The sequence below is a fragment of the Saccopteryx bilineata genome, chromosome 5, assembly GCF_036850765.1.
Source record: "Saccopteryx bilineata isolate mSacBil1 chromosome 5, mSacBil1_pri_phased_curated, whole genome shotgun sequence".
NCBI lineage: Eukaryota > Metazoa > Chordata > Mammalia > Chiroptera > Emballonuridae > Saccopteryx > Saccopteryx bilineata.
This window is the reverse complement of record NC_089494.1, coordinates 20,590,358-20,617,832: the sequence shown is the minus strand read 5'-3', so window position 1 is coordinate 20,617,832 and position 27,475 is coordinate 20,590,358. Positions and strand designations below refer to the sequence as shown.

The 27,475-nt window shown below is 46.8% G+C and overlaps 1 protein-coding gene across 1 annotated transcript in view; it reads right to left on the bottom strand.

Moving 5' to 3' along the window:
* Positions 1-27,475, bottom strand: part of MREG (melanoregulin) — a 54,938-nt gene that overhangs the window by 11,961 nt on the left and 15,502 nt on the right.

The following is a 27,475-nucleotide window of genomic DNA, read 5'->3' as shown; positions in this document are numbered from 1 at the left end:
TAGAGAAGAGGCCAACAGGGAGCCACAGCAGCCGGGCCAGAGAAGGAACTAAGAAATCACAATTTGAAATCTTAGGAGAAAAGAAAATTTTGTAGAGGCAAAGTACTCCCAGGCTCTAGCCAAGAATACTGCCGAATCCAAGAGTGTCCTCAAGGACTGACTCTCTGGGACACTGTGTCCCGTCCTTCCTCTGGGGACTTCCATTCTCCCGGCCTCAAAGCAGGTAAAAGGCCCTCAACCCCCTCCGAGGTTTCCCGTCCCTGTCTCCCCCCCACACCGCATTCCACCTAGCCCGTGGCTGCTTCGTCTCTGAAGAGCAGGACACGGACACGGACACTTCGGTCAGCACACGGGCGTGGCGGCTGGTGAGCAGCGGCAGACGCTACAAAGGTCTGAGGTGCTGGGGACCCGGAGAGAAGATCCGTATGTTGGACTGGGCTGCGCTTGTCTGCAGCGGAGCGCTGGGACACGGAGAGCTATGACGCGGAGCGCTGGGACGCTCCCCATCCTTTTTCTGAGACCGTGCTTTAGGGGTCAGGGCTGAGGCAACGCCAGCTTTCTCAGACTTACCTAAGACACTGCCTCTGCTCCTCCCCAGGGCTGCCCCACCTCTCCCTCAGAAAGAAACCAGCCCCATTATCTTCCTCCCTTGGAAAGTCCCTGGAGAGGCTGCAGCCCCCTTGTCCCCCGCCTGCGAGGCTGCAGGGCTACAGGGATGCCTGAGTCAGAACCTGGCCAGCCGAGTCCCGCGTGGAGCTCACATGACATCCTCAGTTTCACAGGCTCACATGGCGGCCTCCTCCTCCTCCTCCTCCTCCTCCTCCTCCTCCTCCTCCCACGGCTAATCAGCCAGCACCTCGAGCAAACACCAAAGAGCTTGAAACTCATGTCAAATCCAAGAGAAAATGGGTTTTCCAAGAACTAGCTCACTCTTCTGAAAAGGACAGCCCGTTTCATTGACGCCACCAGCTGTGACATCCTTCCCTGAACCGTGCCACTTCCTCCGGCTCCACCCTGTTCTCCCCCTCTCCCTTCGCTGCCACATCGCTTCCCAGGGGAGCTCCCACTGCTGGTCTCACTTCCTCCTGTCCCCTTCCTCACCAGCCCCCGGCACCCAGCCCTCTTCAGACCTGCTAGCCACGGGAAGGACCCAGGTGCTTTCCCACCTTCCTCGTGGCGCTAGCGGTCAAGTGGGTGTGTCTCAGAGCCCTTTCCGGAGGCCCTCACCTTTTCTAAAGAATGACATACCTCCCGATGGTCATCCCCTTAACAAGGAAATGGAATGAGGAATGAACATCTGTTACAGACCGCTCGGGACAGCACCACCCCCTGAGGGGTAGTACAATCCCCATACAGTGGAAACAAGGTCTCGTATCCTGCCTTAGGGTCGTTCAGCAGCAGGTTTGATTTTCGGATTCTGCAGCCTCCACAGTGCATCCCCCTCCGGGTCTCCCTCACTCCCTGTCCCTCCTTCTGCAGGTCCCTCTTCTTCCTTTCACCCTTCATGCCGTCCTTTTCCCCAAGGCTTTGACAGGGGTCTTCTCATCTCCATCTCCCTGGATAATATCCCCTCGTGCTTCAACTTCTGCGGTCACTCCCAAGCATCTAGCTTTTGCCTTGACCCCAAGCCTCAGTTCAGGTGTCAGTTTCTCCCTTTCTGCTGGGTGTCTGTCTCCCCACGGGCCAGCTGCTAACGGGGCCGCTCAACAGAGTCTGACCGTCCCACCGGCGTCCACCAGGCCAACGTCTTCTCTCTTATGCTCCCAACGTGGTGATCTGCTGCTCACGCCCCTGCCCGGCTCCCAACGTGGTTACCTGCTGCTCACGCCCCTGCCCGGCTCCCAACGTGGTTACCTGCTGCTCACGCCCCTGCCCGGCAATCCCACCTCTCGGTCCTGACCTGCTGTGTCTCCCTGCGCCACTCACTCTCCCCTCCGCTCTCCCCACCGCCCCAGCCTTAACTGGCCTGAGTGGCTGCAATACTGGTCCCTCTGCTTCCAGAAACCAATGTCTCCGAGCTCCTCCCAACCAGCTGTCTTCCAAAGGTGAAACTGGGTCATTTCCCTCCCTGAGATTTTCGGTGGTTCCACAGCGCTTACTGAATCCTGAACGGAGCTGCAGTCACAGACACACTCTCCACGGCCTGACTGCCCAGTCTGGTTCTGGCGATGCCCCCGCACTCACAGCGGACCCCTGCCGCCTGGGACCGCTGGTCCACGCTCCAGCGTGCCTTGAACCTGTGTGCCTTCGACCTCGTTCTCACACGTCCTCGCCGCCACCTAAATCCGATTCACCCTTCAAGGCTCAGCTTCCATGCCACCGTCCCAAGAAGACTTCGCCGGAAGTAACTGCTGCTTCTTTCATACCTCTCAGCCCCGTTATGCAGTGGTGGGATTCAGATCATTTAACAACCGGTTCTCCGCCCGAATGACCGTTTTCAGTATAAAAAAAACAAACCAATATACTGAAAGGTAGTTTATTATTTCATGCCTTAAATACTTAAATAACAACAATAAAAGAGGTACAAAAAACTAGATTGTTATAAGAAACAGTTTTAAAATATTAATGAAAATGTATTAAATAATACCTGACCAAAAAACAGTAAAACTGTTATTTCAGATATTTCCATACTGCGTCTTGGTTGGCGTCCTCACCTGCAGTTTTGTTCACCTGTGGACGGAATGAACATGACTGCGGACGCTTAGAATATGCGGTTGTGCAGATGAACGTTGGAAAAGAGTAAGGGATGTAAGTGTGTGATTTCCACGTGGGACGACTGCCCAGGCACCCACCTGAGAGAGAACCATGAAAACAAGTGCCATTTAGCAACCGGTTCACCAAATTCAATAAAAAATTAGGTATCGGTTGGGCCGACCTGGTGCGAACCGGCTGAGTCCCACCACGGCCTTGAGGAAAACTTGTAGAGCCGCTGACTGCACAGCTATTGCTCCACAGGCCTTTGTGGCGTCTCCCTCACTCCTGGGTCGCAGGTTCTGTGACTACAAGAACCTGATTCATCCTGGTGCTACACAGTCTTCTGCGACAGCGGAAGGCCCCAACGGGTTTTCAGTGCCCAAATGAAGGTGACAATCCACACAAAGGCCACATTCCGCCAGTGATTAAGTTGCCTACTTTCAGTCTAGGAAGCAGCACAACACTTTAATAGAAAAAGCCACTTGGGCACTAATCCGTGTGTATTTGGAACAAGGCAGGTTTATGTAATCAAGATATTTTAATTCCCATATTTGGGGAAAACAGGATAAATTCAAGAAAGATGGAATACGGTAAAACGAACTAATTCACTCTCCAGTTCTACTCCATGACTTGATATTTGAAAAGTACTTTTTTTACACGTCGCTTTAAATAACAGTAGCTCTCGAGGCTGCACCCTGGCAGGCACTCTGTGTCGTTCCAGTCGCCAGAAGATCAGATGAGTTGGGTTTATGGACTTGTTTCTAGAGAGGCATTAGTGTGGCTCTAGGAGGTTAAATAACTCAGCTGAGATCTCTGAGCTATTCAGTGAGGAACCCAGAATTTAACCTCAAGTCTGTGCGACTCCATAACCCATGCGCCTCCCAGTACCCTGAGCTGCATTCGATGAGGCCCAAATTTAGCACGCTGCGTTGTCCTTCCCTGTCACCAAGGTGGAAACTGGGGCACCAAGAAATGGGGCATAACGTGCAGGGACTTTCATTCTAAAAGTGGCTTCCGGCACAGCCACTCGGGGCCAGAAGACAAACAGGCCCCCTTCTGTGTTCCCCCGCTGCCCAGTGCCGGGAGGCAGGACAATGCAACCAGATCGCGGTGCCGGCCGGCTGGTGAGACTCGCAGGAAAGGGAGGCGAGAGTCCATTATGCAGAGGAAGCACAGCGCTTCCTTTACACACTGCTGGTTTGGACAGCACCGAGGCCACCTACCCAGGAGAAGCATCCCCTTTCAGGGCTATAAAAGCTTATTCTCTCCATCCACCAGACACGGCATGTAAGTGGGAAAGATAGGATTGTGTTTCGCCGTTCCTAGACAGCCGGTCCGCTCTTCAGCCCTCTGCTTCCACCTCGGCCCCAATGGCACAGGGTCAAACGACAGAGCAGAGAAACTCAGTGCATCAGAGGATAAACGACAGATGAACCGTGGAGGAGGGCTGACAGGGAGTGGAGGCCAAGAAAGGGCCTGTGCCTAGGGACCTGGCTCTTAGGTCCTTGGGGACTCCAGGACCGGGCGAGCCCTCCAACACCTCCCAGTAAGGGTTGTCTTGATTGCTTCTGCCCAGACATCTCATCACTCTGAAGCACCCATCCTAAAAAAGGTCTCTCTGTTGGTAACTACGGGTGTGGCAATGGGCCTTATTTAGGTAGGTCAAACTCCGATGTGCTGTCTCTCTCCTGGCCTCACTGGACCCACCAATTCAGCGAGATAAAAACAAGGTTACAGATTAACATCTGAGTCTCCTCCCTACTGACCTTTCAGAACTATCTACTTGCCCTTTCTCTGAATCCCAGGTGAAGCTAAGCCTTCGTGGTGTTGGCCTGCTGCGCTGACCACGAGACCCCTACGTCCCACCCTGTGTCCTCCGATTCTCAACAGATAATAAAGTGAAACTTCTCTAAGGTCCGGCAGCTTGGGCAGTTTGACTCTGCACACCATGCAGAGCCTCAAAGCCCAGATACCATCCTGGAGTCCCTTCCTGGAGCACCTGGGGGAGCACATCCACCCCCTGGTGGTGAAGGCAGTCCCTCTTCCGCGCCCCCCCCCCCCACCGCAATCCTCATGTGTTTTCTCTGACCTAGAACTAGAGCAAGAGTTTTCACCTAGTCAAATGCAAATGCCAAGTAATGCTTTCCCAACTCTCCCTGTTTATTTTTGTTCCACAGCTCCGCTGGAGTTCTGCAAACAGACTGCTCTGCAGCCACAGGCCCGTGACCTAATTCTCTATCTGGTTTTAACCAGATTAAGCCAAGGGACAGCTTGCAGCTCCTGCTGGGGAGGTGTGACAACAAAGCCATGGAATGGGGCTGCCGCACAGTGAGATTTCACATCAGTTCCATCTAATTTGGGGGGGTTCCCGGCCCATGAACAGCTTTAGCGTTAGAAGGGCCAAACTCAGAGGCGATTTGGCGAATGCTTCCAGTAGGAAGAATGAGACATTGTTATTCCAAATCCACTCGTGAGAACCATCTCGGAGTTCTGCGGCTCCAGCCACTGCAGGGAAGAAGGACAATTAGTTGCTGTCACTGAAGGCGAGGATCCCGAGACTAAATTCCTATGCACGGAGAAGAAAGGGGGGCTGGACTTTCTGGCAAGGTAGAAATAGCCAGTTCACCTAGTTACTTTATGTATGTACCGTGGAGGAAGGCCGCTTCCTTCAAATGCAGAAGCAAGGTTAGATTTAACAACGGGTTGTATGAACAAGCATGATGTCTCCAAACTCTGGCCACCCCTCCGCATCTGGCCCTGCGCTGGGCAATGCACAGGCAGCCACCGGCCACGCACGGCTGGTGAGCACTTGGAGTGGGGCTACTCCAAATCGAGAAGCACTGTAAATTAACATACACGTGGGACTCTGAGGACGAGCACCAAAAAAGAAAAGAAAAAGTAAAAACATCTCATTAACAGCATTTATATTGATTGCATGTTGAAAGGATAATATTTTGGACATATTTGGTTGAAACATAGGATTAACTTTAATTTCACCTATTTATTTTTACTTTTCAATGTGGCTACCAGAAAATTTAAATGACTTATGTGGCCTGCATTATATTTTTACTGGATTGTGCTAATCTAAAGAATACAATACTCGCCTGACCTGTGGTGGCGCAGTGGATAAAGCATCAACCTGGAATGCTGAGGTCGCCGGTTTGAAACCTGCACTTGTCTGGTCAAGGCACATATGGAAGTTCATGCTTCCTGCTCCTCCCGCCTTTCTCTCTCTCTCTCTCTCTCTCTCTCTCTCTCTCTCCTCTCTAAAATGAATAAATAAAAAATTAAAAATTAAAAAAAACTAAAATAAAGAATACAATACTTAACGGTTTAATTTCGAAGAGTGGTAAAGTCAGCAAAGGGTAGCCTCCTTCACCAAACCCCACCAGGAAACACTCTGTGTGGGTCCTTCAGGGTTACAGGTGCTTTCCAGGTGACAGTGTGACCGTGTTTCTCTCAGGTTAGTACTGTGCTTCAGTGCTATCCGAATTGTCCCCAATGGTGACGTACTTCTACAATCGGAACAGAAACCTGAAAATCCCTAAGAAGTACTACTTTTACAGCTCCCCGTGTTAACGCAACCTAGTGTTCAATTACCTACAGAATGGAAGCGTCTACTTATGGGTCCCATTGTAAGTTGAATTTATTTAGAACAGTCCTACTATTTTCTGAATGGCAGGCAACTCACAGACCTTAGCTGACTTGACTTCAATGAGTTCTGTTAAACTGAAAAATCTTGATAAATTTGCAAGTTCTTGTGTGTGTCCCAGAATTTAGGTGCAAACACCGTTGCTTCTGTGGGGTATTTACTGTCTGAATTCCAGGATCTCTGCCAGCTTCCAAGAGGAGGAGGGGCAAGGAGACAGAGCAAGGACACGGGAATGACCAGGAAGGAGACCTAGTAGAGTGGAGATCGTTCTGGGGGGCGAGGGAGGACATTCAGTAGCACCAGTCAGAGACACAAACAGGGAGAGAAAGGACAGAGAGAAATTAGGAAGTTTACAATTTGCTTTTATAAACTAAAAGTCTCCAAGATCTGAAAGTCTTCCATTTTTTTTTAACCCAAATACTTCTTATCATAGTGGTGATTAATTATACTGCTCACAAAAATTAAGGGATCAGGGAACGTGCAGATACTCCAGTTCTTTCAGCCTTTTGTATAGTGCATTTTCACCAATGAAGTAAAAGTTGGTTTTGCATCTCATTTGCATAATCAACTTTCTTTGCCTTGTCGTTTGCTTTTCTGATGTTCTTGTTTAATAGAAAAAAATCAAATGCTTCTTGTTTTTATCGCTTCGTGTTCATTTTGAAATATCCCCTAATTTTTGTGAGCAGTATATTTTTGCAATTACTCTTCCGGCACACCTTATCACTAGGGACCCTGCCTACAACTGCTCTTCCTTTATTTGAAAGCTGTCAAGTTGTTTATTTCTGCCTGACACCAAGTAACCCCAGTGCTTTTCATCTTCATCCCCTGGGAGGAAGGAGTTAAAGCAGCTGGCTCTGATCCATTCAGAGAGAGAGAGAGAGAGAGAGAGAGAGAGTGTGTGTGTGTGTGTGTGTGTGTGTATGTGTGTGTTGGGGGTGCAGAAGATAAACCCTGAGCAAAAAGGAAGGAAGGCAGACGACCCTATCTAATTTCCTTATCAACTGAACGTGTGGTAACTTGAGGATGGCTATTTGCTAGAAGAAGGAAACTTTATCTACAGAATGCCCTTAGCAGGATGTCTCTGGTCAAAGGATTACCTAGACGCAGGCACCCAACATCTACAGGGTATGGCTCCCAGGAGAATGTCACCACATTAAAAATAAAAAGGAGGTACGCAGTGGAGCTCCTCATAGTATAAATGCTTTCTTTCCAATGACCCTCACTTAGACTCGTCCAGTGTTCTGAGTCAGAGATGCCTGTCCTGAGAGGGAATGGGGGCCTTAGGGACACATTCTCAATGTCCCAGACCTCTGTCCGCTTCAGCAGAGCCTCTCTGTTGCCTGTGCCTTTGAAGGTCTCAGTGAAGCTTGAGACTGGATCAGATCTATGATCCATGTGAATCCGCTCTGACGTGTTTTGCATACCCTACTTCTCTCCCCCATTACTTGACTCCAGCTTTATAATTTTTCTATATTTTCATTGTCTACCCCTCTGCATTATATATATCCTTTTAAAGACACAGAGCTACGGCCTGACCTGTAATGGCACAGTGGATAAAGTGTCAACCTGAAACTCTAAGGTCACTGGTTCGAAACTCTGGGCTTGGCTGGTCAATGCATATACAGAAAGCAACTACTACTAGTTGATGCTTCCCACTTCTGACCTCTCTTTCTCTCTCTCTCTAAAATATATATATAAGTAAAATATATATAATAAATATATCTATAAAGTAATATATATATAAAGTAATATATATAGATATAGATATATATAAAGTAAAATAAAGACACAGAGCTGCAAACTGAACCACTTCCCTAACCACACCAAGCGCATCTCCAGCATATTACATCCTTTGAACACAACCCAAATTTATACTAAACCTTCCATGAGAGGTACAAGATGCTTGTCTATGTAACCTGTCCAGGACAATAGGGTTCCTTTAGCAGCTGGGTGATATTAAGTTCAAGCCATGTAAAACTTGTTTCCTTACAAATCCAGTATTTCATTCACTGTCCTTTTCTTTTTCTCTGAAGTGAGAAGTGGGGAAGCAGAGAGACAGATTCCCACATATATCCAACCAGGATCCACCCGGCATGCCCACCAGGGGGCAATGCTCTGCTCAGCTGGGACATTGCTTTGTTGCAACTGGAACCATTCTAGCACCTGAGGCAGAGGCCATGGAGCCATCCTCAGTGCCCGGGCCAACTTTGCTCCAATGGAGCCTTGGCTAAGGGAGAAGAAGAGAGAGATAGAGAGAAAGGGAAGGGGAAACGGTAGAGAAGCAGATGGGCGATTCTCTTGTGTGCCCTGGCTGGAAATCAAACCCGAGACTTCCACATGCCAGGCCGACAGACACTTTACCACTGAGCCAACCAGCCAAGGCCTGTCCATTTTCATCCCTCACAATCTTCAACTGAGCCTCAAGATACTGCCTCCCCAACGCAAATATTTGGGAGTGACTCTAACAAAGCTTCAAGCATGTTGCAATGCCACAGCCTCAAGGAAAAATAGTCACTTAAGAGGAAGCAGTCCTGTAATTGCCTGGACAATCACCAGGTGACACATTTGTGCATATTGACTCCAGTCTTTCCTGACTATTAGGGATACACGGATGACCCTGTGCAGAGCCAACAAGGAAGCCAGCTGCCTGGTAAATCCTGAATTCGGCTGCCATTTCCAGCTCTCAAGACCTTTGCCTCATTGGTCCTCTGCCTGGCTCCCTACCACCGCGGCAAGCTTTCATTAACTCAAATAAAGCCCCTTACACAATGTCTGTGCACTGAAAACTCAGAATGTAAAAGGAAAACAGTAGTATAGCACTGGTATGTGGTACATTTAACATGTATGGGAATTACAGTGTCTTTTGTTTAGTTTTAGCTAATCTCACATAACAGATTGTTATATTGTCATTTTCGGAAAGAAAAATCAATATTTTGCAGCCATAACTGAAAAGGCTAGAAGAGTCTCTCGGTTTCTAAGGAGGATCTCTTCTTCCAAAGAATCCTCAACGGTGGGCACAGGAAGCCCTCCTCCAAGGGGCTGGTGACCTGTCCTGGTTGTATAAAAAATTATATCTACACTATCAATTAAGCCCGGTCTGCTAAGCTCCACACCAAAGGCAAAGCTCAGATGATGGCTTCAGTCAAAGAGCAAACATTTTAGGGTTTACAAGACAGAAGTCTTTGTCACTGTAGCACTGAAGCAACCAGAGATGATATGTAAACAAATGGGTATGTCCATGTTCCGGTAAAACTGGATTTCACTTGCGGGTCATTGTTTGCCTAGAACGTGGAGAGACGGTGGCATGGAGGATCCAATCTACTTTCAGAAATATCCCAACCCTTACTCCAAGCACAGTGCACGCATTTCATTCAAAGAGCATGAATGGCCTGACCAGGCAGTGGCGCAGTGGGTGAGCGTCGGGCTGGGATGTGGAGGACCCAGGTTCGAGACCCCAAGGTCGCCAGCTTGAGTGTGAGCTCATCTAGTTTGAGCAAAAAAAAACAACTCACCAGCTTGAGCCCAAGGTCACTGGCTCGAGCAAGGGGTTACTCGGTCTGCTGAAGGCCCGCGGTCAAGGCACATATGAGAAAGCAATCAATGAACAACTAAGGTGTTGCAACAAAAAACTGATGATTGATGATTCTCATCTCCCTCCGCTCCTGTTTGTCCCTATCTATCCTTCCCTCTCTGTCTCTGTGAAAAACAAACAAACAAACAAAGAGCATGAATGAGGTCTAGTTAAGTCCTTAAGATGCAGGTGTTCAACAATGTCACGTTTCAACAATGTCGTGTTTCATGGGTTAAAAGCTGCATGGCTTCTCCATTGTCCACAGGCCCTTCAGCATAGAGACTTCTGAGATATGTCCTCCATCCCTCCCTCTGACAGACGAGGAAACGTCTGCCCAGAGAGCCTGAGCGGCCTGCCCAAGGTCACACAGCAAAGTATCAGCAGCGTCGGGAGACAGTAGTCGAGTTGGGCCCGAACCCCAGGAATCCTATCTGCTGTTCCACACTCCTCCTAGTGCTCCAGGAAATAAACATCTGCTTTACTTTCCAACACCCGCTGCCAGAGCACCTGGTATCAGAGGGAAGGAGACGAGCCTCCAGAGTCAGAGACTCATTTTTGCAAGTGATGACCCACATGGAACCAACATAAAATATCTGTGAGAGTCGGGGTGCCCCTCTCCCTCTTCCTGGTGCCACTCAGAGATTGTGGGGCACCTGGAAAAATTGTCAGGATTGAGGAAACCAAGATGGTCAAATGTGATTTAATTTATCATCTACTATCCTCTAGGTGCCTCGTTTCCAGCACTCTCCTCCTCTACCTTTGAGCCCTGCCCACGCGCCCAGGGCCAGCACTGCGATGCCCCTCTCTCCAGCCTCCCCTCCCCCTCCCCCATCAAACTCATCAGCCCTGGATCCTACCCCTTTGAAAACTAATTTGTGCTGATCTATTAATGATGGGTAATTTTCGCTAAGATAGAACCAATCAGTCTCTGATAAGAACTGATGTATTATTGCTCTCAGATATCAAATTTGAGTTTTAAAGGGGCCTTTTAGCAGCTCAATACAGTGTTTTTTTACATTGCATTGGGTGGTTCTTCCAAAGACGCCTGTAGAGCTGCCTGAGACGGGGAAATTCAGAGTTTTACCCCAACCAGCACTCTTTTGTTTCCTGAATGGTTCCTTGGGGGGGGGGGGGGAGTTCCAAAGATAACAAAGAGAAGTTTCAAAACCACAGACAAATGCCAAAGCACTGACCATGGTCGGTCAAGAGCTCAGTCACAATGCCAACGCAGAAGCTATTTTAAGGGTGTGTCAGGAACTGTGAAGCATCTGAGATTTGGCTCTTTTACAAGCTAACAAGTGTTCCGGCCACAATTTCACAGCTGCTGGCAAAAGCCACGAGACTCCTGGGTCCGAGACAAAGGATCCAGCAATAGCAGATGGGCAGGTTGTATGTGAGCTCTCTAAGTCCCGACTCCAACACAGTAACAGGAAGAGGGCCACATGACGCCTGCCTGTGCAGGAGGCTGCGTTCCAGGAGAGGAACCCTGCACTCGGGGAACCTGAGAGAGTCAGAGAGAGGGATAGAGAGGGACAGAGGAACGGAGAGATGAGAAGCATCAATCATTAGTTTTTCGTTGCACGTTGCAACACCTTAGTTGTTCATTGATTGCTTTCTCATATGTGCCTTGACCATGGGCCTTTAGCAGACCGAGTAACCCCTTGGGTCCAAGCTGGTGAGCCTTGCTCAAACCAGATGAGCCCTCACTCAAGCTGGCGACCTCAGGATCTTGAACCTGGGTCTTCTGCATCCCAGTCTGATGCTCTATCCACTGCACCACCGCCCGGTCAGGCGGGAACCTGAATCTTTACGTGGGCGGTCGGCCTGCCTGCCCTCGCTCACTCGGAGAGAGGGCTACACCTTCCGAGGGTGTTCGCTCTGCAAACATCCTCGAAAAAGACTCCTCAGTATAGAGGGCAGCCAGTGCCCTGCCCATGACATGCCCAGAAACCAAGAGACCCATGGTGAATGATCTCTCAGTGCGGAGAGAGGGCCAGGCCTGCTCGGGACTCCCAAGGAATATGAGCTCCCCAAGTTGGGAGTGACAGGGGCCAGAGGGAAAGAACAAATCTTGTAAAGCGACAAACAGGCATTTTCCACTTGTTTAGTTTGAAAGCGCACCCTGTCCTCCTTAGGACAAAATATATAATAGAATCCTCACCACGGCCTCTAGCCCTTGCTGGTCTTCCCAGGGGTACACACACAGCCCTCCCCCACTCCCTCTGCTGCAGCCACGCCGGCCTTCTCATTGTGTCATGGCGTTTACCACATGCATTCCTGCCTCAGAGCCTTCGCAGCCGCTGTTCCCTCTGCCTGGAAGGTCCTTCACAAGGTTCACTCCCTCACCTCACTCAGATCTCTGCTTCCAGCCCACAGTCACCTTCTGTTCCCTCAGACTGTCTTATTTTCCTTCCAAGTGCTAATCAGAACCCACCCGAGAGTGACTTGCTGTTGGTCTCCCCGCAGTAGAACGTGACCTCCTTTGTTTACTGCTGTGTCCACAAGTCCACATCTGGTCACCAAGCGTGACAACTATTTCTAATCTTATCAATTCCATGTCTACCGTTATTAATTGAATTGTATCTTCCAAAATTCATATACTGAAGTCCTAACTCGCAGGACTGCAGAATGTGATTTTCCTAAGGGAAATAAGCTCGTTACTAGGGTAATGAGGTTAAAATGAGGTTATTAGGGTGGGCCCCCATCGAATATGACTGGTGTCCTCATAGAAAGGAGAGAGAGAGAGAGAGAGAGAGAGAGAGAGAGAGAGAGAAGGGGGGAGCAGAAAGCATCAACTCGCATATGTGCCTTGACCAGGCAAGCCCAGGGTTTCCAACCGGCAACCTCAGGGTTCCAGGTTGACGCTTTATCCACTGCGCCACCGCAGGTCAGGCCCTCAATGACCACTTTAATGCAGGCAACAGGTACATGCTCGGTCATGGATCAGGATGGTAAGGTGAAGACGGAGGCATGCTCTGTTTCTGAACACTCAGCAGCCAGAAGCCAGTGGTACGTGTGAGCCTCAGCCAGTGTCCTTCGTGGCCAGCTCCCAACCTGTGTCAGCAGTGCCAGCGCACATGGAGACAAGCACGGACAGGTGGAGTATCCTGAGCCAGTGGAGGGAGAGAGGGAGGGAGGGAGGGAGGGAGGGAGGGAGGGAGGGAGGGAGGGAGGGAGGGAGGGAGGGACGAGAGCTGCTGAGGGCTGCTGGATCCCCTCCCCGGGCGCATCACACCGCCCTGCTCTCGGCTTTCTGCGGCTGGAAGAAGAGTCCAAGGGGCGGAAAGTGGGAGAAACAGGAGAGGAAGAGAAGACCTTTCAAAAGTAGGGCAGGGGAACAGGTGCAGTGAGTGGTAGGAAGGACAGTCAGTTTCCCCATCCGCAGAGGCTCCACCAGCCAGAAGGCAGGTCACTTCTCAAAAGCCACTGCCTGACCCCACTGAACCCCCGTCTGATGGGAAAGACACTGGGCACCCCCACATTCCTGGGCCACTCAGAGATGTGCTCCGCGCAGACTGCCAGCTCAGGCCGGGTTCACCCCTTTAAACAATTCTGTTCTGGGGCCCTGCAAAATCCCTGGGGGCCAGCAACAGCCTGGCTTACCCAATGCTGTAGCCTCCATCTTCAGGGTCCTCGTGTGGGACCCTACCCCATCCCAGGAAGACTGGATCTCGAGCTTCCAGCAGCGTTTCCAAGGTGCTGAGCCTGCTCCGACCCCACTTCAGGCAAGACCGAAACCGCAGTGACAACAGACAGGGACGTATCTGGAGGCCCAGCCAGAAAGCGCTGAGTTGGCCTCTCTGCTCAGAAAACCTCTCTTCTTCCTCATATTTCACCCAGCACAATGAATTTGGGTTCACTGGGTCCTCTTTCAAATTAGCCAATGAATTCCTCTGGTTTTGCCCTAATACCTGCTTCTTTTTTAACTTCCAGTTGAGCTGAGCCTACTCAGAGTAAATCGACATCTACTGGGTGAAAAGATGGAGGGAAAAAGTTAGGGATGCGATGCTTAGGGAAAGGAGGCCTGGTGAGGAGCCAGCCGAAGGGGGTACAGGCAGAGGGTCACACGAGAAGAACCCTGGAGGGGCTCCCACAAGCTAAGAGGGGGCGCCCAGAAAGGCCAGGAGAAGGGTTCCGTCTGTGAAGGCTGCCCACCTTGCTGGTCACAAATACCCCCTTGGGTGGCTCAGCCCTACCCCAAGCAGGCTACTTCATCCAGACCCGTCACCCACTCCCTCCAGACTTCTGTCTGGACAGACAAAGGGATAACGGCTTCAGAGTACGTCCTAGAGCCAAAACACAGACACCTCGCTGACTTTGGACATACGACAGTATTTGTGTAGAAGACAGGGGGCATTTTTAAAGGTATTTTTGCATATCGCCAAGGTTGAGCTGAGAAAGCAGACACCTCGACCAGTGAGTCCTTGGTCTGAGGTCTCTCTCTTCTTACAGCGTTGCCATTTCCATGAGGTTCCAGCTTTCCTCGGAGTCCCCCAGATGGTAAGTGGTGGCAGGAAAAGAGATGGTGCAAATGGCCAAGAGGTCCAATCCCCGAAGCATGGCCCGTTTTTCACAACAAACTCAAAAACTCAACCACAGTGGGTTCTTATTGTCACCACTGGTACCTGGTTTCTAAACTTTCTGGTAAACTCACCACAGATGGCCAAAACAAAACAAAACAAAAAAGTGAAAAGATTCAATAAAATGTAAGCTCAAACAGACTGAAGTGCAGTCAGCCATACAACGGAACAGAATAGTATTTTGGTTGTCTCCGAAAGGCTCACTCTGCTACGCTGCGCCCTCATGGCTTGCCCAACACCTGGGCCCGGTTAATGGGCAAAAGCACCTGGATCTTCTGGTTCTTGGTTGAAAAACAGGATTCCACAGCCAGGACTGGCCACCTGTAGCCCAACCTCACATTTCCCGCAAGCTCGTGGCCCTCTACTGTAAAACACATTTTTTTTACAGAAGAAGGAATGAGTTTGATTTTGACTCAGATCCACTGAAATTCACTCCAAGTCAAGTGCTTTAATAACTATGACAACAGCGATGGGATAAAAGGGCCGGGTGTGAGTCGACCTCACACGACTTGTAGTTCCACCTGACAAGAGGGCGGGCCCAGCCTGTATTCATGAGCCACTTGGCCTGCCGCTGAGATTGCAAAACCGTCAAAGGGCACAGCTCACCCCTGCACTGTAAATAGAAGGATTATGCATAACAATGATGTGCGCACAGACAGCTGAGGACCGGCACCAATCGGAGGGGTAAGGTTTCATATCAAGAGAACTACAGTGTCCTCCCGGAATAGTTTGGGGATTTTCAGTCTGAGAAGCAGCAGCTCTGGGATCCTCATCAGAACTGGGTGGGTGCTACCATCTTCCCCATGTGTTCCGTCCAAACCAAAAAACAAGCCAAGTTGCTCTTACAGACCACGCCTCGTCAGCCTTCCGAGATGGCCCCGCTGAACCCCGCCTCAGGAAGTCCCAGGGTGCCTGCATCTAGGGCTCTCGTGCCTCACGGCTCGGGTGCAATTAAGAGCCATCTTCGGTTAAACTGAGAGGAGCAAAACCGACCAAAGGAAGGGGTGGGGCGGCGTGGTCGAGAGGGAGGGCGTGGCGAGGAGCCCACAAATGCAGCTCTGATTGTTGCCATAGGGATTCAAGGCCGTGGGAGGGGACGCCAGCTCCAGAGAAAGAGCCTGATTTATCAGGAGCCTCTGCCAGCCTTGAAAAGATACACGCCCACTGCCTGCTCTTCGAGCCGGGGCCTCGGTCTGCCTTGGCAGGATTCCTCCGAAGCCTGTCCCAGCTCCTCCTAAACTAACTTTCACTCTCCTCCCACCCCTGCCCCGCCCGGCCCTCCCTTCCCCTTTCTCCAGCACACCCACAGCAAAGCAAAGCCTGACGATTTAGAAAGATGCAGGGAAACAGCACCAGAGCGTGCAGTGAAATAGAAGGGTGAGAGGTCGACCGTGTATGAAGTAATGACACTCGCACCTGAACTAAACTTGGTTTTAAACAGGAGACCAGGAAAGTAAAAAGCTCCCTCCCTCCACCGCTAACTTCCCAGCAGCCACCACGGCTAACAAATTCATAAGTAACCTTCTAGAAAGGTTATTATGCTTTGATACAAACAAGCTATCTTTTACACAAATGCAATAATACTATATGTATCCACTTAGTAAGAGATCATGACTATCATTCCAAGTTGGTACCTATAAATCCTACCGCGTTATATTGTAAACTGTATAGCATCCATTAGTACAGCTATTCACGATATACTTAACCAGTGCTTCCACTGAATTATTTCCAGACTTTTAACTTCTCAAAGTAATACCACACATAACATATATCTTTGTCCGTGTAAGACTCTCCATGAAGTGCCAACAGTGAAACTTCTGGGTGAATTGATCTCATTTAGATTCCATGTTTAGACTACGCCACCTTAAAAAGCATTTCAAACTGGTGAATGGAGCCAAAATGACTGATGAGAAAGCAGAGGAGCTATTTTGATCACAAGGGATACCATTCTGGGGCAACCACTTCCCATGGGCTCATTTGGGTCTCAGCCAAGAGGAAAACGAAGCTCTTTATTGAATGCTGGCACTGTCGCTTTGGGCAGAGAGTCCTCAAAACTCAAAAAGCTTCATCAGTTTCTGTGTCCTCAGTCCAGCTCTATATCTTAAACAAAAACTCAGGACAATAAATGAGCCTTTGGGTGGAGAAGTGCAGCTCTCTGTGGGCACAGAGAGGACACCGTTATTTGACTGTGAAAATAGTGCCGGGAGGCCTCCCTCCCATAGTCATTGGGAGAGAATGGAATCGTAGGACTTGCTGAGTCTTGGCAGTGCATGAAGCTCTATTTGGAAAAAATCTGTGGGTTTCACTCAGACTGCAATGTCTAGAGACCCCTTCCTCCCACTCCTAATCTGCTGGCTCTGATTGGGTAGCCGCCTGGCCTTTATAAAGTAGAGTCTGTGTTTGAAATACCACCCTGGATCTCAGCCCCAGATTCATTCACTGCTAGATTATTCTGGATTTCCTTGGATTCTACATTCTGCTGCCTGCCCTCCCAAATATCTGCTTGTGTCTGTGCCTGAGAGTGCTGTTCACCTGGGAGTGATGTTCAGAAATCCCTATTGACCACCGTCCAGGGTCAGGACGTCATAATCAAATGACCAGAATAACTTCATATTGGAGATGGAGGCAGCAAGTTATCACATCTGGAGGACAATGGTAGTTAGCATAGTATACATATATGAAACGTACTTAGAGGACCACCGGGTATACAGTAAGTGCTCCATAAACAAACGTCGGTTGTCATTGTTCTTGTTGTCTGGTTCCTTTTCACCAAGCCACCATCTAATATATATAGTCACTGGCTTCCCTTGTAGAATTTATTGTTTATTAGAGACGGTTACATGCATTTGGGTTTATATGACAGTCTCTTGTGAATTTGGTTGGTGTTAGTAAAATCCCCTATGATGGTTAATTTTATGTGTCCACTTGGCTGGGCCACAGTGGCCAGATATTTAGTCAAACATTATTCTAAATATTTTTTGTGAATGATGTCAATATTTAAATTGGTACAATCCAAGTAAAGCAGATAACCCTCCATGATGTGGCTGAACTTCACCCAATCACTGGAAGGCTACAGTGGAGCAAAGACTGAGCTCCTCTGAGCAGGAAAGGATTCTGTTAGGTGACGACCTTCGGACCTGAACTGAAACTTGTCCCTGACCCTCCAGCCCACCAGACTCCACCATCAGATTTTAGATTCACCAAGCCCCACAACTGTGTGAGCCAATTCCTGAAAATAATTATTTCTCCAAAGACGGTAGGTAGGCAAGTAGGTAGGTAGGTAGGTAGGTAGACAGATACATCTTGTTCATTCTGTTTCTCTGAGAACCCTAATATACCCCCCTATGTTCAAACAGCTCTAGGTTCCCTGAGAAAATCAACTTCAGGGACCTGCATGGCTGGTCACGAGATTTTGAGCAGTAGTGACATCGCCTATGGTATTGCAAGTCTGTGAGTTTTGCATGACCGACCAAGTAGCCCACCTCGGAGACATATCCATCCACCTAAGAATAGCTATGAAACTAGAAGTGGCTCCTTACTATGACAAAAGCAGAAATTCTAACTTAAGGGCAACAGCAACCACTTAGTTCTCATACTGAGTTGAGAGGTGGGGCATCTAAAAAGGACAGAAAAGAATCTCCTATATCGTTGACACTAAATTAACATCAAGATTAAAAAAAAAATTAACCTTCTGGGTGTTTGAAGAATTGACAACACTTTAATTCCAAACGAAACCTGCTTGATATAACATAAGACATCAATAACTAATAGAACAAACCAATTAATACATACATCAAGCAGAATTTGAGCTTTTGTTATATAAAAAATCAATTATATAATAATGCACCTGACAAATATGTTTGAATAGCCTAGACACCTTTGGAAAAATAATTAGACACTAGAGTTTTTTCACAGAGAGAAAAGAGTTGGACAGTATCTTATATCTTTTCTATAGAGTTCTATGCCTATAAGCTTATTTTACTACCTGGTTATTCCTATTCATATTTAAAATAAAGAACAAAGAAAAGAAAACCCATCCATTTGGCTATCTGTCTTAAAACCCCAGAACCTGTCACTTTCCATCTCCCCTCCACAGCCAAGGGCATTGAACGCTGCATCAGAAGCCCGTTTCTGTTTGAACATTATGAAAACAAGTCACCTCACCTCTGTGTGTATGTCTTTCTCTTTCATACATAATTCATCTACATCACAAGACTACTGTGAGAAGCCAGGTGATGCATAAGGGAGGCAACGTGACTGTATGATAGGCATGCATCTCTGATGATCTCGTTTGTTCTAGAGGCTTCACTTGACATTAATCCCTGCTGTTTCAAATTTATAAGTAGACAACTGTAATTTTTAAAAAGTCTGAAGCAGTTTTATGGTTCCAGTTTCTTCTCACCCCCAATTGGTTTATTCAAACTGTAAAGAAAAAAAAAATTAACTGAAAGATACAATTTCTGTCACACGCTTGTCCATAAATACGTGGCCTTCCTTCTGGAAATTTCCACCATCACAAGCACAAAAACTCAGAGATGCAGCAATCTGCTGCTGTGACAGCGACGTGCTGGCTACAGAGAAAGCTGGCCAGCTTCCTGCCCTTCTCCCCCAGACACTGCATTCTCCTCAGGTGCATTGGTTGTCCATCCTCCTGCTTCCCTGACCCATCAGTGCTCTCCGGGTACACTGTCTACTGGCTTTCACCCACCTTTCTGGGGCCCAGAGGAAGGAGGCCAATGAGGACAGAGTCTAAAGAACAGGAAAAGAGCCTGCCCGGTGGTGGCGCAGTAGATAGAGCATCCACCTGGGATGCGGAGGTCCCAGGTTTGAAACCCTGAGGTCGCTGGCTTGAGCCTGGGCTCATCTGGTTTGAACGCAGGCTCACCAGCTTGAGCATGGGGTCGCTGGCTTGAGCGTGGGATCACAGACATAATCCTCATGGTTGCTGGTTTGAGTCCAAGGTTGCTGGCTTGAGCCAGGGGGTCACTGGCTCAGCCGGAGCCCCCTGGTTAAGGCACATATTAGAAACAATCAGTGAACAACTGAAGTGCCACAACTATGAGTTGATGCTTCTTATCTCTCTCCCTTTCCGTCTCTCTCACTAAAAAATATAAAACAATAAAATTAAATAAATAATAAAAAGAAAGAGAGAGAGAGAGAACAGGAAAAGAAAGGAGCCTGGCCATTACACTTTCGTATATGAACAGCCAGAAGAACAGGGTAGAACTCCCCCTGGTTTCCTGTTCTCTCCACTTCCCTCCCACAGCCAAGCAGCTCGGAGCAGGTTCCGCCAGGCCAGACAGTAGCTCTTCCCGGGCTACGGCCCTGACACTGATATGCAGTGGTGGTGACCGGGCCACCGCTTCAACTGTCTCTACGGAGATACGAAAACCGGTCAATTTGAAGCTATCAGCTGTTTTATTGATCAATTTGGAGGTTAAGAAAGGGAGAATGTGGAGAAATTACAACCCTGTCCACTGCTGATGGGAATGTAAAACGGTGCAGCCGCTGTGGAAAACAGTACGGTGGTTCCTCAAATAGTAACCATAGAATTACCCTATGATCCAACAATTTCACCCCAAAGAGTTGAAAGCAGGGACTCAAATATTTGTATATCCACGCTCATTGCAACGTTGCTCACGGTAGCTAAAAGTGGAAGCAACCCAATCCATCAATGGATAAAAATATGTTGTTTATATATGCAATGGCATATTACTCAGATTTAAACAGGAGGCTATTCTGATGCACATTACAACATCAATGAACCTGAGGACATCATGCTAAGTGAAGTGAGCCAGTCACAAAAAGATCAAGTTGTATGATGGACTAATATGAAGTACCTACAGTCGTTAGAGTCAGAGAGAGGAGAAACGGCGGTGCCCGGGGGCTAGAGATAGAAGGTGGTGGGAAGTTGTTTTCTAATGGGTAAGGAGCCTGACCTGTGGTGGCTCAGTGGATAAGGCGTCAACCTGGAAACACTGAGGTTGCCGGTTCAAAACCCTGGGCTTGCCTGGTCGAGGCACATATGGGAGTTGATACTTCCAGCTCCTCCTCCCTTCTCTCTCTCTCTCCTCTCTAAAAATGAATAAATAAATAAAAAAATTTTAAATATGTGGCATTGATGGCTCTCTCTAATGGGTAAGGCGTTTAGTTTGGAAAGATGAAAAAGTCCCAAAGATGAACGTGGTCACGGCCTGCCAACAATGTGAATGTACTTAACGCCACTGAACTGACACTTAAAAAGGGGGCAAATGGTAAATTTTATGTTATATGTATTTTATCACAATTGAAAAGAAAAAAGGTGACTGTATATCCCAGCTTGTGCAGGGCCGTCCCAGTTTATATCAGTGGCCTGGCATACTTTATATTAGCCCTCCCTTTCCTTAGATAAGACCTGTGACAGTGTCCCAAACTGAAAAATAAATAGGATGATCTTCCAGAGGTTATGTAACTATTCGGTGCCATTTAGCTAGGACACGGCAGAGGTCTGACTTTGTCCCCAAATCTGTCCAATCCCAAAGCCCATGTTTTTCACCCCCTCTCATCCTACTGAATAGCTTTTTACATCAACTTTTCCAATATTTACTATATCAATTTTTCCTATACACAGAGCTCTGACATGCTACCTACTTAGTAAGAAACATTGATTATTTTCATATCAATATCCAAAGATGCATAAATATATATAAATATACTGCTCACAAAAATTAGGGGATATTTAAAATGAATATGAAGCGATTTAAAAAAGAAGCATTTGTTTTGGGTTTTTTTTTTTGGTTATACAAGAACATCAAAAAAGCAAATGACAAGTCAAAGAAAGTTGATTATGCAAATGAGATGCAAAACCAACTTTTATTTCATTGGTGAAAACGCACTATACAAAAGGCTGAAAGTACTGGAGTGTCTGCATGTTCTCTGATCCCCTAATTTTTGTGAGCAGTGTACGTAAATAAACCTAGACACACACACAAACACTTAAAGGGTGGGGTGGGCAAAGAGTAGGAAGAAACATCACAGACAAACAGAGTGTCTTCTGATGTGGTACAATGGCCTTCCATACTCAGAGTGGTGCCTGAGGTATTAAAAATTCCTGAAGCAACAGCATGTGAAGCACATTACATGCCATGCCCAACACAGGTTGACACTAAACAAACATCAAAGCCACTCTGTGATTCAATTTGCACAGGTTGATTAATGGTCAACCAATGCACAGACCAGTGTCCATCCAAGGCAGAAAGTCAACATCTATTTGGTAACTTTCTCTTTGACCAAAAAAATTCCACTGAGGCTTTTTCTAAGCTCGCTAGAGAGACCGGGACAGTGTTTCCAGTCATATAGGCTTCCGAGTCATACAGCCCCAGTTCCGGCCCCAGTCCTCCCATTCATTTCCTCCAACTCCTTATACAGACAACGGAAAGCCTCTACCCTTATGTGTCCAAATGCCTCCTTCATAGGCTTACTGGGAGGATTCAGTATCTGTCCAGAGAGCAAGCAGGACACTGTCTATCACATAGCATAATACTCAATAAATATTGTCACTTAGGAAACAAAGGTAAGATCATTTGATTCTCTGACCCTAATAAGTATTTTTATTTTCTCTCCCTCTAAACCAAACTATCTCTGTCAAAGTAAAATAAAGAATGGTTGCATTCAACAACGCACATTATCTGGGCCCCAGAGGGAAAGGCCTTTGGAGGGACCCAGAAGTACCTAGAGAATTGCTTCATTTTTCCACTGTCACTTTGCTCCTCCATGCTTGGTGTCAAACCTGTCTTCCTATCCCCTACAGCGGCGAATGTCCACACAATTGTATGGAAATTGGATGGCCCTAGCAGAGCAGGTTTTGTGCAGCGCATGGAGACCAACAGTAATACAGAATCCAAGTGGACTGTCGCATCTCCACGTGCTTTGCTTCTGTGGCTGGGACGTGATCAATCCCACCCTCTCCCACTTCCTCACAGCCTCCCACCAAACAGTTCAGGCAACTCTGTCTTGTCCCTTCTTTCAGTACTAGGGAAACGATAGGCTAAGTGTATAACCCAGACACCGCCAACAACCCCTGGGAGGGCCTGTTGCTACTTTAAACACTTTATAGGAACTGTTTACAATGTTTGGCAACACTCCACCAGCAGGGAGTCCTGACTCGCAGGAAACGCAAGCTGTACATCGTAAACCAGGCACCTTCTATGTTTTTGCCCCAGTAGTTTGAAAAAATAACAACACTTGGCTGTTCCCCAGGGTTCAGCAGAGTCGAATTTCCCCAGGTTCACTCCGGGCACACAAGCATTCTGGTGTTCACGTGGACCCCTGCAGGCACGCATCATGGGCGCTATATACATTTCTGGGCATGTAATGATTTAATAATTTTAAAAATAAACATAGAATTTCTATCACTGATTATGCCAAATGAACATTGCCTATTTTGAATCAAATGTTAACAGAACCTATGAAAACAATTCGATTCTTGGCATTAACTTTCTTAATCAAAACTGTCAACGTCTTTTCTAGCATAGTAAAAATGTTGACACCATGCATAAAGTTCTAAAGGAACTACTACTGTATCACCGGAAGAGAAACCAGTTAACATCGGTTGGAGGCCAAACACTAAACAAAGGGAAGAAGGGATAGAAGGGAGAAAGATGAACCATCTCAGAGCTAATAAAACAGAAGTTGGGGGCAGGGGGCTGGGGGTTATAATAGGCTACAATCAGAGTGGAAAAGCATAACTTGGGAAGAGTGTTCCATGATCATCAGGAACACTTCCAGAAAAAGGTAAGCAAACACAGCCTCATTGTCCTAAGATGAGAATGTATTCCTATCATTGGCATCAACAAGTCACAGAAATGGGCTTTGGACAGACTTTGCTCATGATTGTGAAATTAACAATAAATCTCAAACAATATCTATTCCTCTCATAACAATTTTATTCATGGTGCTCATTCTGTATTATGTTTCTGGATTCACAAAGCCTAGATTTAGATGCTAACTCCACACTTTCAGCTGCGTAGTGTTGGACAAGTTGCTTCAAATAGAAATAATGGTACCTACCTACCTCACCGAGTTGTGAAGAGGACATAGTTAATATGTGTAAAGTAGTTGAACAGTGTCTGGCACTGTTTTCAATATTATTAATATCTTGGAGGGAAAGATCTTTCCATATGGTTAAATTATTTATACAAACAAATAAGGTGCATGGTATTTCACTAACCATTATTAAGCTTCCCTAGAACAGAGTGTGTTAGGTGAAGCACAACTAGTTTAATGAGAATGAACATAAGAATAACGATTCAGTGCCATGATTTTGAGGTTGTTTACTATTGCTTAGTCAAATTAAAGTATTTTATGACATCATTCAAAGACAAGAGCAGTAATTTTCCACTGTTTGGAGGTCTGCAAACGCATCATCTCTTCTGCTCAAAGTCAGTTTTCCATTAGCTTTCGAAGGCTTGTGTAAATAAAAAGTGGATTCTATTAGAACTAAATAACGTTCCTCTTTACATCCTCTGACACTGCAAGTAACTTTCAAGTTCACGCCTTTGCTTCATTATTCGCTCTCCTATGTGTCTTTTCTGATTTTTTTTTTCAATTTAGGAAAACACAGCAAATTTAGCCTTAACGATTTTAGCCCTTCCGCTGCCGGCTTCAGATTCAATAGGGGAATGTAAGTAGTACACATACTGTTTTGAAATTATTTTTCATTTTTTCAAGGAACACTAAATATGGATGTACCTCGGGCCTTTCGTGCTACTGCTACTCAAGGCAAAGCAATGTTCGGTTTTCCTCAATGCCTTGCTTGAGCTTCTAAACTATGTAAAATACCTCGGGTTCCTTGTTCCCAGGTAGAACCTGTTTTCCTTTCAAAGCTAAAATCCTCTGTTTTATTAAAATTTGTATCGATTTCATCCTGTCTGAAAAAGAAAATCAGCAATATTAAGAGATATGGAATTTGTCCGAATTTAAAACACACCCAACCACCACCAGCTTCCCACTTCCACCTTCTAAATTACTGGTGAGTTCACTTCTCAATCACCCTGAATATAATAACAATAATAACAAATACTGGTAGTCCTTGTTGTAAATGTTCCTTATAGATCAGTAGACCATAAACATATTTTGTTTAACTGACACTTCATTTATATAGTGAAAGAGACAGACAGACAAGAAGGGAAAGAGATGAGAAGCATCAACTCGCGGTTGCATCACCTTCTCACAGTTGCATCACTTTAGTTGTTCATTGATTGCTTCTCATACATGCTGTGACACGGAGGGTGGGGGAGCCTCAAGCGAGCCAGGGACCCCTTGCTCGGGCCGGCGACCCTGGACTCAAGCCAGCGACCATGGGATCATGCCGATGATCCCGTGCTCAAGCCAGCGACCTCGGGGGTTTGAACCGGGGACCTCAGCGTCGCAGGTCAACTCTCTATCCACTGTACCACTACCGGTCACACTAGCTGACATATTTTTTGAATGTTAGTTATCACTTTAAAATCTGGACATTTTATATGTAAATCTGGATTTTCAGCTTCTTCTAAAAGTCAAAAGTTCCGAAAGTTCTGGATCCACATTCTCAACATGGCAAACAGCTATCTGGAGCTTAGCAGCCTCCCCTTAAACACGTTATGAGCTCTCGGTGTTATTCAGTTCTGCCCTCTGAGGTGGTTTCCATAGGTTCCTCCTAGAAGGAAGCACTGGGACAATTCCATTTTAAATGCACACACTCTTTGGTCCAGAAAAAAACTATGCAAGTTTGCGTGGGTATCCACTGTGGCATTGCTTCTAAAAACATAAAACATGATTCAACCCACCCATCAATAAGGACTGGTTGATTAAATGACGGTAAATCTACCCGAGAGATTATCGGAGGCCCTGAAAAGCAATGAGGTAAATATAAACATACTGAAATGAAAAAAGGTTCAAAATGTATTATTAAGAGGGAAGAAAAGGCACAGTTCAGAAGAGTCTGTAATGTACAATCCCATCTGTGGGCAAAATGAACAGAACTGATAATATATGCTTTTATATGCACTACAAATTTGGAAAAGAAAATGTAAGTAAAACTTGAAACCATGAATGTTTATTATACATATTACAATACGTATACATGTAATTGCCTATAAAATACCTATACATGTATATATGTATACTTTATGTGTGTGTATATATATTACACTTTATAAAAGGTAGCATCATGAACAGAGATATTTCAGATCATTTTATGTATAATTATCATCACATCTTCATATTATTTCTTTGACTGTGTCTTGGTTACAGAGTTCCCTAGAGGTAAGCTTGACTTCATGTCCTCAGCAAGGAAAAGCAAAGCCTTCACACGGGGCTTGAGAAAAGCACAGAGGCCACAGGGGCCGCGGTGGAGCTGTGTCTGTTCAGTGCTCTGTAGCTCGCGCTGCCTCCTCCACTCTCTCGGAAGGGAGGCAAACAGGGCGGAGAAGCAGGAGCTCCTCTGGAGAGAGCTGCCAGGCTGGGCTCCTCCAGAGAGAGCTGCCAGGCTGGGCTCCTCCAGAGAGAGCTGCCAGGCTGGGCTCCTCCAGAGAGAGCTGCCAGGCTGGGCTCAAGCCCCCTTCCAGCCCGTTCCCATGTGCACAGGCCCTGGGCCATGCGGGAGAAAGAGGTGTACTATATATTATGACCCTACTGCTGGTGCTGCTTTGGGCAGAATGGGAGAAGAGGAAGAAGAAAAGAAAAGAAAAGAAAAGAAAAGAAAAGAAAAGAAAAGAAAAGAAAAGAAAAGAAAAGAAAAGAAAAGAAAAGAGAAAAGAAAAGAAAAGAAAAGAAAAGAAAAGAAAAGAAAAGAAAAGAGAAAAGAAAAGAAAAGAAAAGAAAAGAAAAGAAAAGAAAAGAAAAGAAAAGAAAAGAAAAGAAAAGAAAAGAAAAGAAAAGAAATCAGTTCTAGTCTCACCAGCAGAAACCCTACCTGGTCAGCCCAACATAGTGAAGGGCTGGCTCTTCCCATTAATGAAAGGAAAAGCAAGGCCACATTCCTGTGCTCAGGAAGGGCAGCCAGGGCAGCTGTCCTTGGCTGGAGCAGACTCAGGACGTGCGGTAGGTGTTAGCAGTCAAGGAGGGGGTTGGGCTGGGGACAGGGCACGCCAGGAATAGTGCAGAGCAGGCCACAGGTGGGAGGCTGTGCCCCTGAGTTACACCCTGTGATGGCCATCTAGCAGAAGCTGTCCCCATCAGCGCTCTGTTCCCAAGGAGGGACACTCATCAACAGCCACGGTGGGACTCTCCAGCCAGCCTCTCCTCAGGCCTGTAGAACCAGAGGCAACTGCTGGCCCTTCCCCCACCCCTGATCCCACCTCCATACCCATGTCTATCCCCCCAAGGACATCCAAGTCACACCAGAGTAAAAGAACCAGGATGCATACAGTACTTCTAAAAGTTTTCACCTCCTGCTAAAAGCATGGTTTGGGAAAAGAAAAATACCAATTAGCAAAAATAAAGAAAACTAATAAGGGACAGACAACTCTCTATAACCTGCCCCTTCACCTACACACACACACACACACACACACACACACACACACACATTCTGGTGCTTTCCTTAAGAACCAGATCCGAGGATTTAACTATCCCTATTCTTCTCAATTACTATAAGACACAAAGAAACATGCCGTCTATATTTAATGTAGGTATCTATGTTGCATATAGTTATCTACTTAAGGCTAACTGATGTACACAGAAGTTAGAAAACCTAGGTGGCATTACCTGGAAGATGATACCCTTAGTATTATATTACATTGTATTTATATATATATATCATATATGACACCACTTTGGAAATGAAAGAGAACTAAAACGTGATCCCCTCTGTTGTTTTCTCTTCGGGTCCCTCCTTTTCAAAAGCCCCCGTCCCCATATCAGTAACTTTGGATTAAGAGTCCATTACGAGTAGTTTCAAGCCTTATCACAAGAATCATCTCAAATATGGCAGATGTGCTGCCGTTTGATCAATGTAAG